Source organism: Phascolarctos cinereus, unplaced genomic scaffold, assembly GCF_003287225.1.
Source record: "Phascolarctos cinereus isolate Bilbo 61053 unplaced genomic scaffold, phaCin_HiC Scaffold_4;HRSCAF=312, whole genome shotgun sequence".
NCBI lineage: Eukaryota > Metazoa > Chordata > Mammalia > Diprotodontia > Phascolarctidae > Phascolarctos > Phascolarctos cinereus.
Genome location: NW_027555847.1, coordinates 109,479,698 through 109,494,424, shown reverse-complemented (window position 1 = coordinate 109,494,424; position 14,727 = coordinate 109,479,698).

Sequence of the window (14,727 nt, the reverse complement as noted above, 5' to 3'; positions counted from 1 at the left end):
CTTGAACCCATATCCCCTGGGCTCTTTCTACTCCTTCATTTCACCTTCTCACTACCCCCAAATGACTGGGCTTTTAAAATGGCAATAAAAAATCACTACCAAGAAGGATTTATTTTTTGAAAACAGGACATTTGGACTAGATTTCCATGACTTTCAATTCCATTTAGCATGTGTCCTAATCACCCTGATAATGGGTTCTTTTTTCCTGGATTTAACTTCAATATATTTTTTTCTTTTTCTGCTTTGGGAATTTAATTCCTTTATCGTCTTTTCTAGATCACAAACACAAAGGGACCAATGTACTCTCAGGTTACTCTGCTGGAAAAAAAGGAAATGTCCTTCTCTGTTATTTAAAAAAAAAAGGCATGGCTATCCTTAATGTATTAATCACCCTATCTTTTACACATTAAGCTCCTTGGCATTATATGGGAAATCATCTGTGATACACTTGACTCAAGCAAAAGCAAGTCTGTAAGCTCTGTCCTTAATCTCTTTTAGTTTTCTTCCAATTAGATACAATCTTTCTCTAGTACTCTAATTAATACTTAGACATTAAATATTAGGCATTATAGGAGGAAATCATCTGTAATACAGCAGCAACAACTAAGACTGGGCTGTCCAACTCTTACCCTCAATCTTTCTTTCAATTTTCTTCCACTGAGAAACGATCTTTCCCCTACTCTAATTAATGCAAATGATATTCGTGATTAGTTAGTATTATGCTAATCTGAGCCCAGAATTTACCTAAATCTGCATGGTGTTGTCTGAGCACCAGATTGCTTTGGGTTTCTGAGTAAAATTACATTAGTCTGCCAGATGCACAAAACATGATAGAGTAAAAATCGGAGCAAATCATCAAGATTACATTAGTTTTGTTTCTTAATGAACAACTGTTTGCATTAGGGATTACAGACAAATTATGGTTTTCCTCTCTGTGCCCAGGCAGCCAGGCAGCTGTTGAGAGGGCCCTCCCCCCTTTTCCTGACTACCCCTAAATAGATTGAGAGAAGCTAAGGCAAGGGGAAGAGAGTCTAAAATTTCCCCTAATTTAATTTGTTCCATTACAAAGCAATCATCACTCTGTGGCCCAGAGCTAACCTCAGAATTTCCCCCACAAACCTCTCCCTGGAATGCAGGAACCAGGAGAGGAACTCTTTGGGGTCAGAAGCTCGCTGGCTGTCTCTTCCCACCACGTGAGATGAGGTGATCGAGGCTTGCATCCCTCAATGCCTTCTATGCCTGTTTGCAGGTCCCATTAGGCTACTTTCCAAAAGGGCGATCATCTAATTCCCACTCCTTCTGTGACACAGATGGAATCCTGCTGATAAGGATTATATAGGTAACACAGTACAGCTGGATGGTCTCTAATAGGCTGTGTTAACTGGAAACTTTCAGAATCAGGCGTTCAGGCTTAGGCTCTTGGCCTATGTTACTTGAGCTATGGTTGTAAGGTTTCACCATAATGAAGTCCTTGTACTCCAATGGGGACCAATCTTCAAATTAAAAAAAAAAAGTATAACTCTGAATTAACAGCTCTGGGTCCCCTTCCAAATCAGTTTTCTTTCAATGAGAGTGCTATTTTTTAATGATGTTTTCTGCCTGATTTAATTGTTGCAGAATCACATGGCCAAAGGGGACCTTGGATATCTAGTCCAATTTACTCATTTTCCAGTGGAGGAAAATTAAATTGAGAGTAGTGAAGTGGCTTCCTCAATGGCACATGGTTAGCAAGTGGCAAAGCCAGAGCTTAAAATCAGATTACAAAAAAAAAAAATGGCAGAATCTCAGAACATTATAGGACTGTAAATTTAGAGCTGGAAGTGATTTTATGAACCAGCTGACCCAACCTTGTAGTTTTACAGAGGAGGAAATTAAAACCCAATGTAATGAAGTGACTTACTAGGGTAGGCAGTAAGAAGCAAAGGCAGTCTTCAAACTCAGGTCACAGAAGCTCAGAGCTGAAAAAGATCTTGGAAGGTATATTGTGCAACCTGAATGGCAATCTTCTCTAAAATATTCCTTGAAAAGAGGTGCATATCGTAGGATCAAAGATTTAGAACTGGAAGAGAGATTGGAGGCCATTAGTTTACTCCCCTTCATTTTACAGATGGGGAAACCAAGGCACACTTAAGTGACTTGTTCAGGGCCACACAAGTGTCTGAGGTGCAGTCTGAACTCACATCTTCCTAAGTCCAGATCCAGTGACCTTTTTGATTATGCTGTGCTGACTACGTAAAGACCTCTAGTTACGGAGAACCTACTCCTTCCTGAGGCAATTCGTTCCATTTTGGGACGTCTCTAAACATTAGAAAACTCTTTCCATCAAGCAAAAAAATCCGTGTCTGCATTTTCTATCCCATCCATCCTCCAACTTCAATCCCCAGGGGTCAAGCGGTCCAAGTATAACCCTTCTCCTGAAGGACAGTCTTCTAGTTCCAAGTCTAATTCCCCTTTAGATGCCATAAAGATGGATGGGATTACTAATACAATGGGGGATTCTAGCACGTGGCTTTACACATTCTCCCCTGTCTTAATCTCAGATTAATTAATGTTTATTTGATTGTAGGGTACTGTCAGGAAGAGAAAAGGTTTGGACAACACAGGTAATTATTAAGGCACAAAAGGAGTGAAGAAGGGGAGAGCCTATTCATACCATTCGTCACTATTAACCCTAACCCTCTGACCTCACTGTCTCAAGCCCCAACTTGTTCTCTGTTCTTAGTCTCCATCCCTGCTTATCAATCCCTTCAACCCTTATCCTTCTCAGTGACCCCTCCCCCTTTCCCTCCTGTCCAACTCTTATCCCAACCTTTATGTCCTCTGCTAGGTGTTAGGGATATGATGACAGATGTGAGACAGTCCTCACTCTTGAAGAGCTTACATTCTATTAGAAGGATACCACATGTTCACAGACAAATCAGTCCAAGAGCTATACAGAACAAATACAAAGTAATTGGGGAAGAGGAGTGGAAGGCACTAGCAACATCAGTAAAATGGAGAAATCACAGCTCTGGAGCAATTATTAATAAAATAATAGTAACAATAACATTTATAAAGCACTTAAATGTTTTCAGAATACCTCACCTTATTTTACTTTCACAACTCTGGAAAGTTGGTGCTGTCGAGATAAAAATCTGTGATAAAGAGAAACTGAGGCACAGATTTCCAAGCATGATCAATTTATTAGTATGGTTAGCAAATATCAATAAATTAGATCCAAGACTTCTCAGTAGTCAAGGATAAAACCAACAGGTAGAACAACTTTTTTATAACACTTACACAGTGTTTATATAGGCATAGTTTGCTCCTGACTGGCTGGTACTGCTTCTATCAGCTCCTTAGCTGGTAGACCAATATCTTATGGCTAATATCCTCTGGAAAGGCCAATGGTGGGTAAACATCTTATCACTAGATTGACTCATCTTCCCCTATGATCAGCAAAAGCTTACAGATTGGAATTTTGTGGCTGGACTTTAGTCCATAAGAATAGAGGAGTTAAACTCTTAGGAATTTTACTAATATGACCTATGCAATCAATTCTCAATTTGATTCACAAATACTGATTATGATTAGATACACTTCTCAATCATGCAATATCAGTTTTCAAATTTCACATTAGGTAACTGAAGTTACAGGCTTAAGGGAGCTCAAACTCACATAATGAGGGTACCAACCAATACATGGTGGATTGATCATTAATACATAATAAACTGATTAAATTTTATTTAAGTAGTACAAAATAAAGTGAGGTATCAATTTTCAGTTCCACAGGGCTACTATTGCCCTCATTTTATAGATGAGGAAACTGAGGCAGAGGCTCATTGACTTGCCCAGAGTCACACAGCTAGTGAGTCTCTGAGGCTGGATTTGAACTTGGGTCTTCCTGACTCCACATTCAATGCTCAATTTACCACACCTCCTACATGCCTTTAAGATATCAATTACTATTTTACAATGGCTTAGGAGAATGGACACTGAAAGGAACAATTTCTTTTTAGACAGCAAATAAGTGTGCTTCAAAAAGCTGTACAGTAAGTCCTGAATGTAATAGCATTAATCACTCCCAAAGTTTCTGCCTGAAATCCAAATAGTTAAGAAAAATTAGTTAAATAATAGTTAAATTTGAAAATTAAAATTAAATTTTAAATTTAAAAAATTTTTAAATAGTTAAATAGTTTTTAAAATACTCATAAAATACATTGCTGCCATTTTGTTTAAAGATATCAGCAACATTTAGGACACTTCCACCAAGCTAACTCCCAAACCCACATACTTTTCTACTTAGATAATCACAAAGGAATCTCAACGGTCATTCTTCTAACAGAGTTCTGCCAAATCTCTCTAGCCTTTGTTATTCCATTGCAGTATACATCTGGGGCTTTCCATACTTGAGTTGAATGTTAAATTTAGGAGTTCTTTTCCTCTGATGGTAAACATTGAAGAGAAGACAAACACTTGAAGAGAAGACAAACACTCTTAGTCTATTCCCCTTTCAATCTAATTTTAACCTCCTCTTCTTTAACCTTTAGCCTTCCCAATTTCACAAGCATTATATTTCACACATACTGCACTTTGGCTAGAGTGTGAAGAGTTCACTTTTTAATGTAAGTATTAGCTATTTTTCAGTGTTTCTCCCAAGTGGAAAAGTTCATGCAAAACACTCCTAGTTACACTGTAGGGTAAGTCATTTGCAATGGCTTCCACATTTTCTCTCACTAAAATTTTAAGGAAAATAATCTGCTAAGTAAATCCTGTGAATCATAGAATATTAAAACTAGAAGGGGACTTCTCTTAATTTTACAGATGAGGAAACTAAAGTCCCACTTTCTGCAGGAACTTTTTCTCTGTTTTCCTTAATCTTCATGCCTTGGTTCCAAGGCTATCTCCAATTTATCCTGTCTGTAATCTTGTTTGGATAAAGTGGTTTGCATGTTGTCTCTCTCATTAGACTCTTTGAAAGCAAGGACTGTTTTTTTTGCCTTTCTTTGTATTCTCAGTATTTATCATAGCGTCTGGCATGTAGTAAGTACTTAACAAATGCTAGTTGACTGACTGATTGAGACCCAGGGAGGTCAGGTGATTCTTCAGAGATCTTATAGCTAATTAGTGGAAGAGTTATGGTTAGTGCTAAGGGCTTCACACTACAAATCTGGGACCCTTCCCACTGTGCTATTAGATACCAAGTTCAATGAAAGGAAAAAAAGTATTCAGGAGAAATATCATGAGATGCTCTGATCCAATCCACTCCAACAAAGTTTTGATTAAGCTCCTATTCTATGCAAGGTTCAAGGGGGATGGGGAAAATAATGAGCCACACAAATGAAGTAAGATTCTGGAAGCTTGTATGTGCTATCTTACTGAATGACTTTTTATAAATATTCAGCATCCATTGAGAACTCTCTTTTGTCAGGTGGTTTTGAAGTGTTCTTGTCCCCTACCAAGGGGTACGAGGGAAGTCTGGAAGCAATGTTAGCAAAAAAAACCTTCTGGGCATTGTTATGATTTACCTTTGCCAGAGTGATGAACATAGAAATCAATGCAGCCAAAAACTTTTTGGTACAGTCATGTCCTACATAACATTAAAAAAACCCTCCACAATATTTATCTATATTTAATTTCTTTTGGGGTTTAGGGGAAAAGTCAATCTGTAATAAAATAACTGTTCCAGAAATTCCTGATAAGATAGACCCAATGCAAAGAAATGCTAGGAAAACATTCCAAAGTGATAAATGTCACCACAATGTTGATTCTGAGGCTGACTGATGGATGTGCTAATTCACTTATAAAGACCCAACAATAATTACAAGCTACTGTTTGTCAGCATCATCACGTGTGATATAGTCAAAGGTTCACATCTGTGTGGCTGTTTCTAAGGCTCAATATACCAAATTAACTTGGTTGGCTTTCTTTCCCACTAAAAGCTAACATATGTCATAAATATTTTTGAGTGTTCCAACTTTAATGTGTGCAAACTAATTACTTGAATGTTCTTTGTTTCATAAACATGTGGTTTGTATTAGGCAGAGTACCACTTAGAAACATCTCCGGGTACCAATAAAATAATTTACCAAAACACATGACACTTAAAACCATATCAGAAAAATATCATGACAATTCAAAGTTAATCAGTTTTATTGATGGGGGAGTGGAAGGAGCAGAGAGGATGTGAGAATCATTTTGACTACTTACAAGAGCTTGGTAACAACCAATTTCCAGAAGCTAGCTGAAAAATAAACTTTCAGGAAATCTTAATAGATAGGAAGGGGAAAAAAATCACAGGATCCTAGATGTAGGGTTGGATAGAACCTTAAAGGTCACTGATTCCAATCTCTCCATTTTACAGATGAGGAAACTGAGGCTCAATGTGTTTTTCTACCTCTGTGACTGTCAGCAGCAAGAGTTGTAAGAAAGTTCTGAAAGGGAAATAATATCAGTTGCAGATCTGTGCCAAATATACCAAAGGTAAATTAAAGAATGCTTAACTTCTCTCCGCGTATCTCCAAATGCTCCCTCCACTCTACCCCACTTTACCATCTACTCTGCTAACAAAGATATTACCATCTAACATGGTTACACACTCTAGGAACTCCTAGACTTTGACATCTGCCCTATCATTTCACCTCAAGGACCACTGGACTTCTCCATTTGCTATGTAGCTAAACCTCCAATTAGAATATGAGCTCCTTGAGAGGGGGCCTGTCTCCCCTTTCTATGTATCCCTAGCACTTGGTATGGCATTTAGCACATAATAAGCACTGGGTAAATGCTTCATTCATTCAACTCTTCAGAGGCCATGCTCTCAAGAGAAGTAGCAAGAGAGGAAGAGTTATGAATTTGGCTACCAGATTTGGACAACTCAGAATCATAAATTTAGAGCGAGAAGGAAATTTCAGGACCATCCCCCATTTTATAGATTGGGAAGCAGAGATTCAGGGGGCTTGAGTGACTTATCCAGGTCACCTGAGTAGTAGTAAATAGAAGAGCTGAGATTCAAACCCAGGTTCTCTGACTGGAGACCCAGTTCTCTCATCACTAAAAGGTGCCACCTATTTCAACCCATACTTAATCAGGAATTTCTTCTACGATGTGTTGGCAATCTAGATTTCACTTGAAAATTTCCATCTAAACAGGGGTTTTTAGCCTTAGGTCTATGAATTTGGATTTTTTAAAATTCTGATAATTATATATAAATATAATCAGTGTCCTTTATAACCACGTATTTTATTTTGTGCATTTAAAAAAGTGATTTCGAGGTGTCCATAGGTGTCATTAGACTTCCAAATATGTTCATGATACACACACAAAATAATAAGAACCCTGACCTAAGGGAAACCCACTACCTCCTGAGGAAGTCTATGCCACCTCTGAAGAGCTCTAAGTGAAAAGAAGTTCTGTCTTACATCAAGCCAATATGAGGCTCACCATGTCAGCAACAGGGACTGGGTCTCTGATTTCATTGGTATAGAGAATTCTCAGGTAGGCAAGAACCATTTCTACCAACGGAGGTTGACGCCTCCTGTGCAAATTGCCTAGAACAATGAGAGGTTAAGTGCATATCACAGAATCATACAGCTAGTGTATGTTGGAGATAGGACTAAAACCCAGGTCTTTCTGGTTCTGAGGCCAATTCTTTGTCCACCACACCACCTTAATATCTTTCTCACTCTATTATCCTGTACATTCCCACCATTTATAACAACATATCCAAAAAGAGGGGTGCAGGTCATACAAATAACTAAAATAATAACATTTATCATTCCTAATGGAAAAACATCTCTGAGATGCAGAAATATTTTGGATGGTTGGCTCCAAGAAATGCTAGTGTCCTATAAGATTTGTAATAATAGCTCACTTTTTAAAAGACTTTTAGGTTTTATGAAACACTTCATTCCCAGACATTTTGCAAGACAGGTAATGCACTGAATTATTATTACCTCTATTTTACAAATGAGGAAAATGAGGCATAGGGAAACATAAGTTGTCCAAAATCAAACAGATAACATGGATCAGGGCTGTGACAAAAACCCAGGCATTCTGATTCCAAGACCAATAACATTTCCATAATATCATGGGCTTTTTCACTGCTTTAGCTGCTTAAGAAAGATCTCCCCCAAACCTACAATGTGATGCTCCTAACTACTAAAAAGATTAACTGCATCAAGGAATGGGAGTTTCTCTAAGAAACTGCAGTCTGCATAGCAATAGCTAAATGATCTCTAAGGTCCCTCCTTGTCAGCTCTAATATTTTCTTTTTGCAAGTATCCTCATCTGACAGGCGGCATTATTAACTAAACACACCCAACAGTGTTGAGGAACCAGCTTACCGCTCATGCTGGTCAGTGTTCTCTGCACCAGCATCTACTCAGAGTGGCTGAAGAAGGACACAGCTGCCATCAGCAATTTCTTTCCCCTCTAGATTTTTTGGGGGAGATTGAGAGTCAAAGGGAGGGGGAGGAGAAGAGTATCTTTGTTATGAAGAATTCCCAGTGTGGAAACTCCCTCCATTGATGTAGGCTGGCCATTCAACTGTAACTTATAGCTTTTGAGAGTTGCCTGGGATGCTGAGAGGCTGAGTGACTTTACCATGGTTCCACAGCTAGTATGTGTTAGATATGACATGAATTCAGCTCTTCTTGACTCCTACAATTAGCCTTCTACACCTATGCCACTAAATAACAGTGCCTTTCTACCTCTATTTACAGCCTTCAAGAACACTATTATTACTTCTAGACCCATATTTCTTCTCAAGACAGCTCAGAATGCTCCACTCTCCTCTTTTCCCTGAAGCACATTTCTTTTTATATCTTGGCTATTTGGTTTCAATTTCTCTTATTTTCCCCTCAAAACACACAGGCTATAACAGATTAGCTTTTTCTGACCTTGAGTCAAAAGCAGCAAACAGAAAAGGTAATTCAAGTCTAGGATGGGGGAGAGGGAGGGGATAGAGGAATCATTATTCTTAGATGAGTTTCCTTTTTTTCAAAAATAAGAAAGAAAATTCAAACTAATTTTTTTTTTGCTCCTTTTTTTCCCATCTTGGGAAATCACATATGATCCTTTCCCCAATCCCCATATCTCCTGGACACTCATGAAACTGCTACCATTCAGCCCAAAGTATAATTGATCACTAAAGTGACAACTGATAAGTGTGGCTTATTAGTGTGTTAAATTAGCTCTGAACAGAATTAGCCTATTAGAAGAGAAGAAAAAAATATATTATTTCATGCCCGTGACATCTTTTTCCCCCTCTCCCTACTTTAAAAATTAGTAATATTTTTGACAGATATCCCATATCTTGTGCTGTGCCCCACAAATCTTGAAAAGTGGGTTTTATTTTGAAGGATATATCAGGATTATCAAAGGATCTGATGGTGATAAACTGTGACCTGGGGCAATCCACAATCCATCTGGGTTCCTGTTTCTTATCAGTAAAAAAGAGGTATCTGAAAGCTGAATGAGTTAAGCTTTTCAAACAGACATGGATATAAAGTTTGATATGAGGAGAAACTTCCTAATTATTAAAGTAGTCCAAAGGTGAGCCGAGGAGGTAGTGAGCAGACTTTCCCTTACTTGGAGGTCTTTAGACAAAAGTCAGATGAGAAACCTACAGAATGTCTTATGTTAATTTTTATTTTTTTCTTTTATATAAGTTTAAATAAGTAGCAACAAAATCTTACTTGGATTTTTCTCGGACAAGATAGCTTCCAACTCTGAGAATGTGTGATTCTATGATATAACAGGTAGCCAAAGCTCCAATACTTCAGCATGAGACTTCTTTCCAAAGGATCATTATTTTGAATGAAAATTTAAAATCCTCAACAAAGGGCACATAGCCATGCCTTTTATATCTGAGAGTGGTTCAGCTCAGAAAGTGTCTATGGATAAACACTTGATTCTTCTGAGTCAGTGTATTTCTTTTAAAAAAACTCTTTTAAGCCCTTTGATTACCATTTTAATCTTATGAACACCAGTTGACAAGCACAAATATCACTCACAAACACAAAAGAATCTCCCCCAAATCATAGATGATTGTACATCAATCTGTAAAGTTTATTTATACTTTATTGGTTTTATCTTCACATATGTAGAGTAACTTTGAGAGGCAATATAGCACAGTGAACAGAGAGCCCGCGTTGGAGTCAGCTACTTTCTCTGCCACGTAAAGGTTGTGGGACTCCAGCCACTTAAAAGGCCTCCATGCCCCCAAACAGCTCTTTCCTAAGCTACAGAACAGTAGCTGATCTGCATTGAAAGAGGGTGTTTTCCTGAATAGGAGTTCTGTATATCAATAAAGTCAATAATTTTTTTAAAAAAAAGATCAAAAGTTCCTTGTTTCTTTGTCTCCTTGAAGGGGACATTTTCTGTAAATCCATGCAGACTTTGTTATTCCTGCTATTATTGACATAGCTCTAATTGGTGTGTATATTGTTCTGTGGGTTTGGCTTTAGTAAATCATTATGACAGTACATCAGCATACAAAAAAAGTTTATTCTAATTTCTTTTTCATTTCCTCCAATGCCTTTGAGCAGTCTTTGCCTCATAAAGTCCATTTTGTGTCTGATTGTAATGGGACATCTATCACCTAGTACAATACTCTCTATAGCCTTTCAAAGGAAAGAGTTAATCGTTTCCTCATCTTGTTACAGAATCATTCGACATGAGCTGTTAATGGGGCATAAGTGGAAGGCTACAGATGTGCAACATCAAGTCTTAGAGCTGCATTATAAAATGGTGGTAGGGAGAGTTTGAGAACTTACTCTGGGGCAACAGTGGATATAAAGCTCAGCATGGAATCAGGAAGACCTGAGTTCAAATGTGACTTCACTCACTGATTAGGTGAATAACCCTGGGCAAGTGACTTAACCCCTGTCTGCCTCAGTTTTCTCATCTGTAAAATGGGAACAATAATAGTACCTACCTCTCAGGGTTGTTGGGAGGGTTAAATGAGATAATAATTGTAAAGCATTTAGCATGGTGCCTGGCACATAGTAAGCACTATATAAATGTTAGCTATTATTAGTACTATTATTGATACCAGAAGAGATATACAATTCCCCTGCTGAGGGGACTCCCTTCACTCAGATCTCTCCATGCTTTCTCTCATCTTATGCAATTCTCTGGCATATATTCCCATACGTCTTCCCTTCATGCTTTACCTAAAGCACTAGAAGCCTTCCTCTTGTTTTTTCACAATCTCAGAGAGTATCGATTTTCATGACTATTAGTTTTATGTTTGATATTCAAAGATCACTGATGAGCACCATACATGGACATACACACATACACTTAGTTCTTCTATAACACTTGTTTTTAAAACATTAATTTCTTCCAACATAATTGATATATTAGGGAACGATCTAAGTGTAACTGGAATTTCTAATTTATTTATGTTTGATTTCATCATCAAGAAGCAGAAAATTGCACCCAGCTGAATCAAGCACAAAATACATAAATGCATATATGCGCATTATTCTGCAAAGTTGGATACCACCATTGCATAATAATTCACAAGCTGAAATCCTTCCCATACCCACTTCCATAATAAGCAAACTTCAGGCTGTTTTCAAAGTAGAGCGCCATATTTATTGTGTGCCTTCTGGTTAGCAGAGGAGGGCTGGTCCAAACTCTAGAAATCCACTTCTTCCCCCTAACTTTCTGCCCCTACTTCCCAAAGTTAGTTCCCACCTTGGCCATCCTCTTGATAGGAGCCATCGACTTTACTAGCCCTACTCCCTTTGGGAACTAGAATGCAGACTAAGCAGCAACCCGAATCTACTGACATGGTAACGATTTATTGCAGTGTTTATGTATTTTTTAATATATAATAGCACATGGCACAGTGATTTTTAGGAACCTGTATGTTGCTTTTTGACAAAAATCACAGTGTTTACCACACACTGTACCCCCTGAAATGCTACTCCAATTGTGTCATCATGGCCTGAAGATAATATTGGTTTCTTGAAAGAGAGACAGTACAGTACAATATAAATGATACTGTAGCTGGTGTCAGGCAAGATTTGGGTTTAAATCCCACCTCTGACACCCCTTGTGTGATCATGGACAATCTTCTTAGCCTCTCTGGGCCTTAGTTTCCTCATCTGTAAAATGGGAATAACATTATCCATAATAGCTACCTTTCAGCATTGTGATGAGATGCAAGTGAAATTATAGATGCAAAGTGCTTTGCAAACTTGAAAATGTTTCTTTTTAAATAAATGTCAACTAGAACTATTAGTGATAATTATGCCAACAGAGCACAAACCCTAGCAGGTATTACCAAACTGGAAAAGTTTCAAGTGTAAGCCCCAATCTACCTACTATGAACCAGCTTAGCTCAGCTCTGAGATGCTCTTTACCAGGAAGTTGGCCACCTTGTGCTTTTTTTTCCCCCTAGCCATAGCTACTCATGAAAAAAAAAAACTGTCCACTAAGGTATTGAGGAATTCTGAGTTTTATCAGTAGCAGGATGTGCTGACATGGAGGAAGTTACAGATCCTTGGAGAAGGCAGATTGCTGTGAAAGTGAGATTTTTGTGACTTAGTGGTGCCTTCCAATTTCTCAGTTAACCTTATTTAATTTAGCCAGGAAAACTTGTTGAGATCACAATATAAGATGTTAGAGAGCTATATTTTACTGCTCTGGCTGATATCATGTTAACATTACCTTCGTACTCTCTAACATTTGTCTAATTTTAGAAATCTCTTCTTTTCAGCATACTTCACACCATCACACGATGCCACCTCACATCGGCATAATACATTACAGTTGTTTTCTCACTGGATGTACACACCAATCCTTTGAGGTAGGTCTATATGGCACTAATGTTGAAAACAGACCGTTTCTAAATGGCATCTTGCTAAAACTTTTTTCCTCCAGCTGACTAATTACTATGGGGAGGTGGTTGCCTTGGGAAAAGGAAAATGTTGAAGAACTCAGAGTGATAATGTTTCTGAGGCGCTCAATAGCCTTCCCACACAGTCATTCTTTAACCCTCCACAACCCATACTCAAGGCAACAATATGATTCAATATAAGCAGCATTTATTAAGTGCCTACTATTTGCTCTGTGCTAGGGAAAAGGACAATAATTTCCATTCTCATGGAGCTTACCTTCTCCTAAGGGGGGGAAAAAACACATATACAATAAGTAAGTCGAAGATATACACCAAGTAAACAAAAAATAATTTTCTGGAGGGTGAGGGGGATCCTCAACAACCAGGATGAATCAAGAAAGACTTTGTATAGGAAGTGGCAAATGACACCAAACCCATTTTAAATGTGGGAAAACTGAACTGAATAGAGCTGGGGTTTTGTTTGTTTGTTTTGCCTTGTTTTGAGACTCTTTTTCTTGCCCAGCTTGATGTGCTGTGGCCACTAAGGCCCGATTCAAATATTGATCTGCATGGAAACTTTTACCTGTTCTGCTCCTCCTTAGGTAGCCTAGTGGCCCACTAATGTGGGAAGAGGGGGGTGTTATCATAATGGTGCCAGATATAGTGTAGATACCCAATTTTAATTAGATTTTAATTCTACCACAGCAAAGAACTCCTGTACTAAAGCACCAGGCACAGCTTCCCCAGACTCCAGGCACAGACCATCATAGCAGGCCCTCATAGAGTTTAAACAGGTTCCTGATCATTTAAGTGAGATTTGTATTAAGTTCCAGAATTTGCAAATTTTATCAACTGATTGATCGTCAATCTTCACTGTTCCTTCTCTCCATTACGTATCACAGCAGCTGGTCACCTTTTTTCCCATCAATTAAGAGCAATGTTAATGTGTGTTTGAGATAGTACAATGTTTTATCTATGTTACAGGTAATGTTTAAAATTAGCTAATCCCCAACATTATCCAAGGGTCTGACTAAACATTAAACAAACCTACTATGAGTAGGCTCTGCTCTTCAGTGATGCTACATTTTGAACTGAAAGTATATGCTTACTATGGCAATTCTAAGCCAAGATTTTACGGAGTTGGTTTTTTTTAATTGAAATCACAACAAACATGCCATGGATTTACTGTATTAGTAGCTGCAATATTAAATGGTCACAGATACGATAACCAGTTTCTACCAACTAACCAACTAACTATGCAGTTATTGAATGCTGGCCTGTGTGCTGAGCAATGTGCTCAGTGTTGGGTGACTAAACACCACCAGACCCTTAACATTAGACATGGATTATTCAAAGGCTTTAGCGATAAAAGGAAATTGTAATAAACTTAATTTATTTTACATCTCTGCAGTGTTGTAACTAAGTAGTAATCTAGTGACTTGAAAAATTTAATGCTTCTTATTTCTTATGAGAGTTTTCTTTTTCTTTTTTTATTCTTCCACGTGGGGAGGAGAATATGGAAGGGAGAGATAACAAATACTTGTAAAAAGTTAAATAATAAAAAAAAAATTTAAGAGTTAATTCATCTCTTGAAATGCCTCAGTAATTTAGGTCCAGCAAAGCCCAAACCTACTGCCAAGTTACTGTACCTCTTAGACAAAAATCTAATCAAACTCATGGATATATTAAATTTAGCTGCCATTAAATTTAGGGGGAACATAGCAGGAAGGGAAAGGAAAAGAGAAAGGTATGGAATTAAGCATTACGTGCCAGGCACTGTGCTAAGTGCTTTTGCAAATATTGCCTCATTTGGTCCTTATAATAACCCTGTGAGGCAGGCACCTTTATTATATTCATTTTACAATTGAGGAAACTGAGGCAGACAGAAGTTAAGT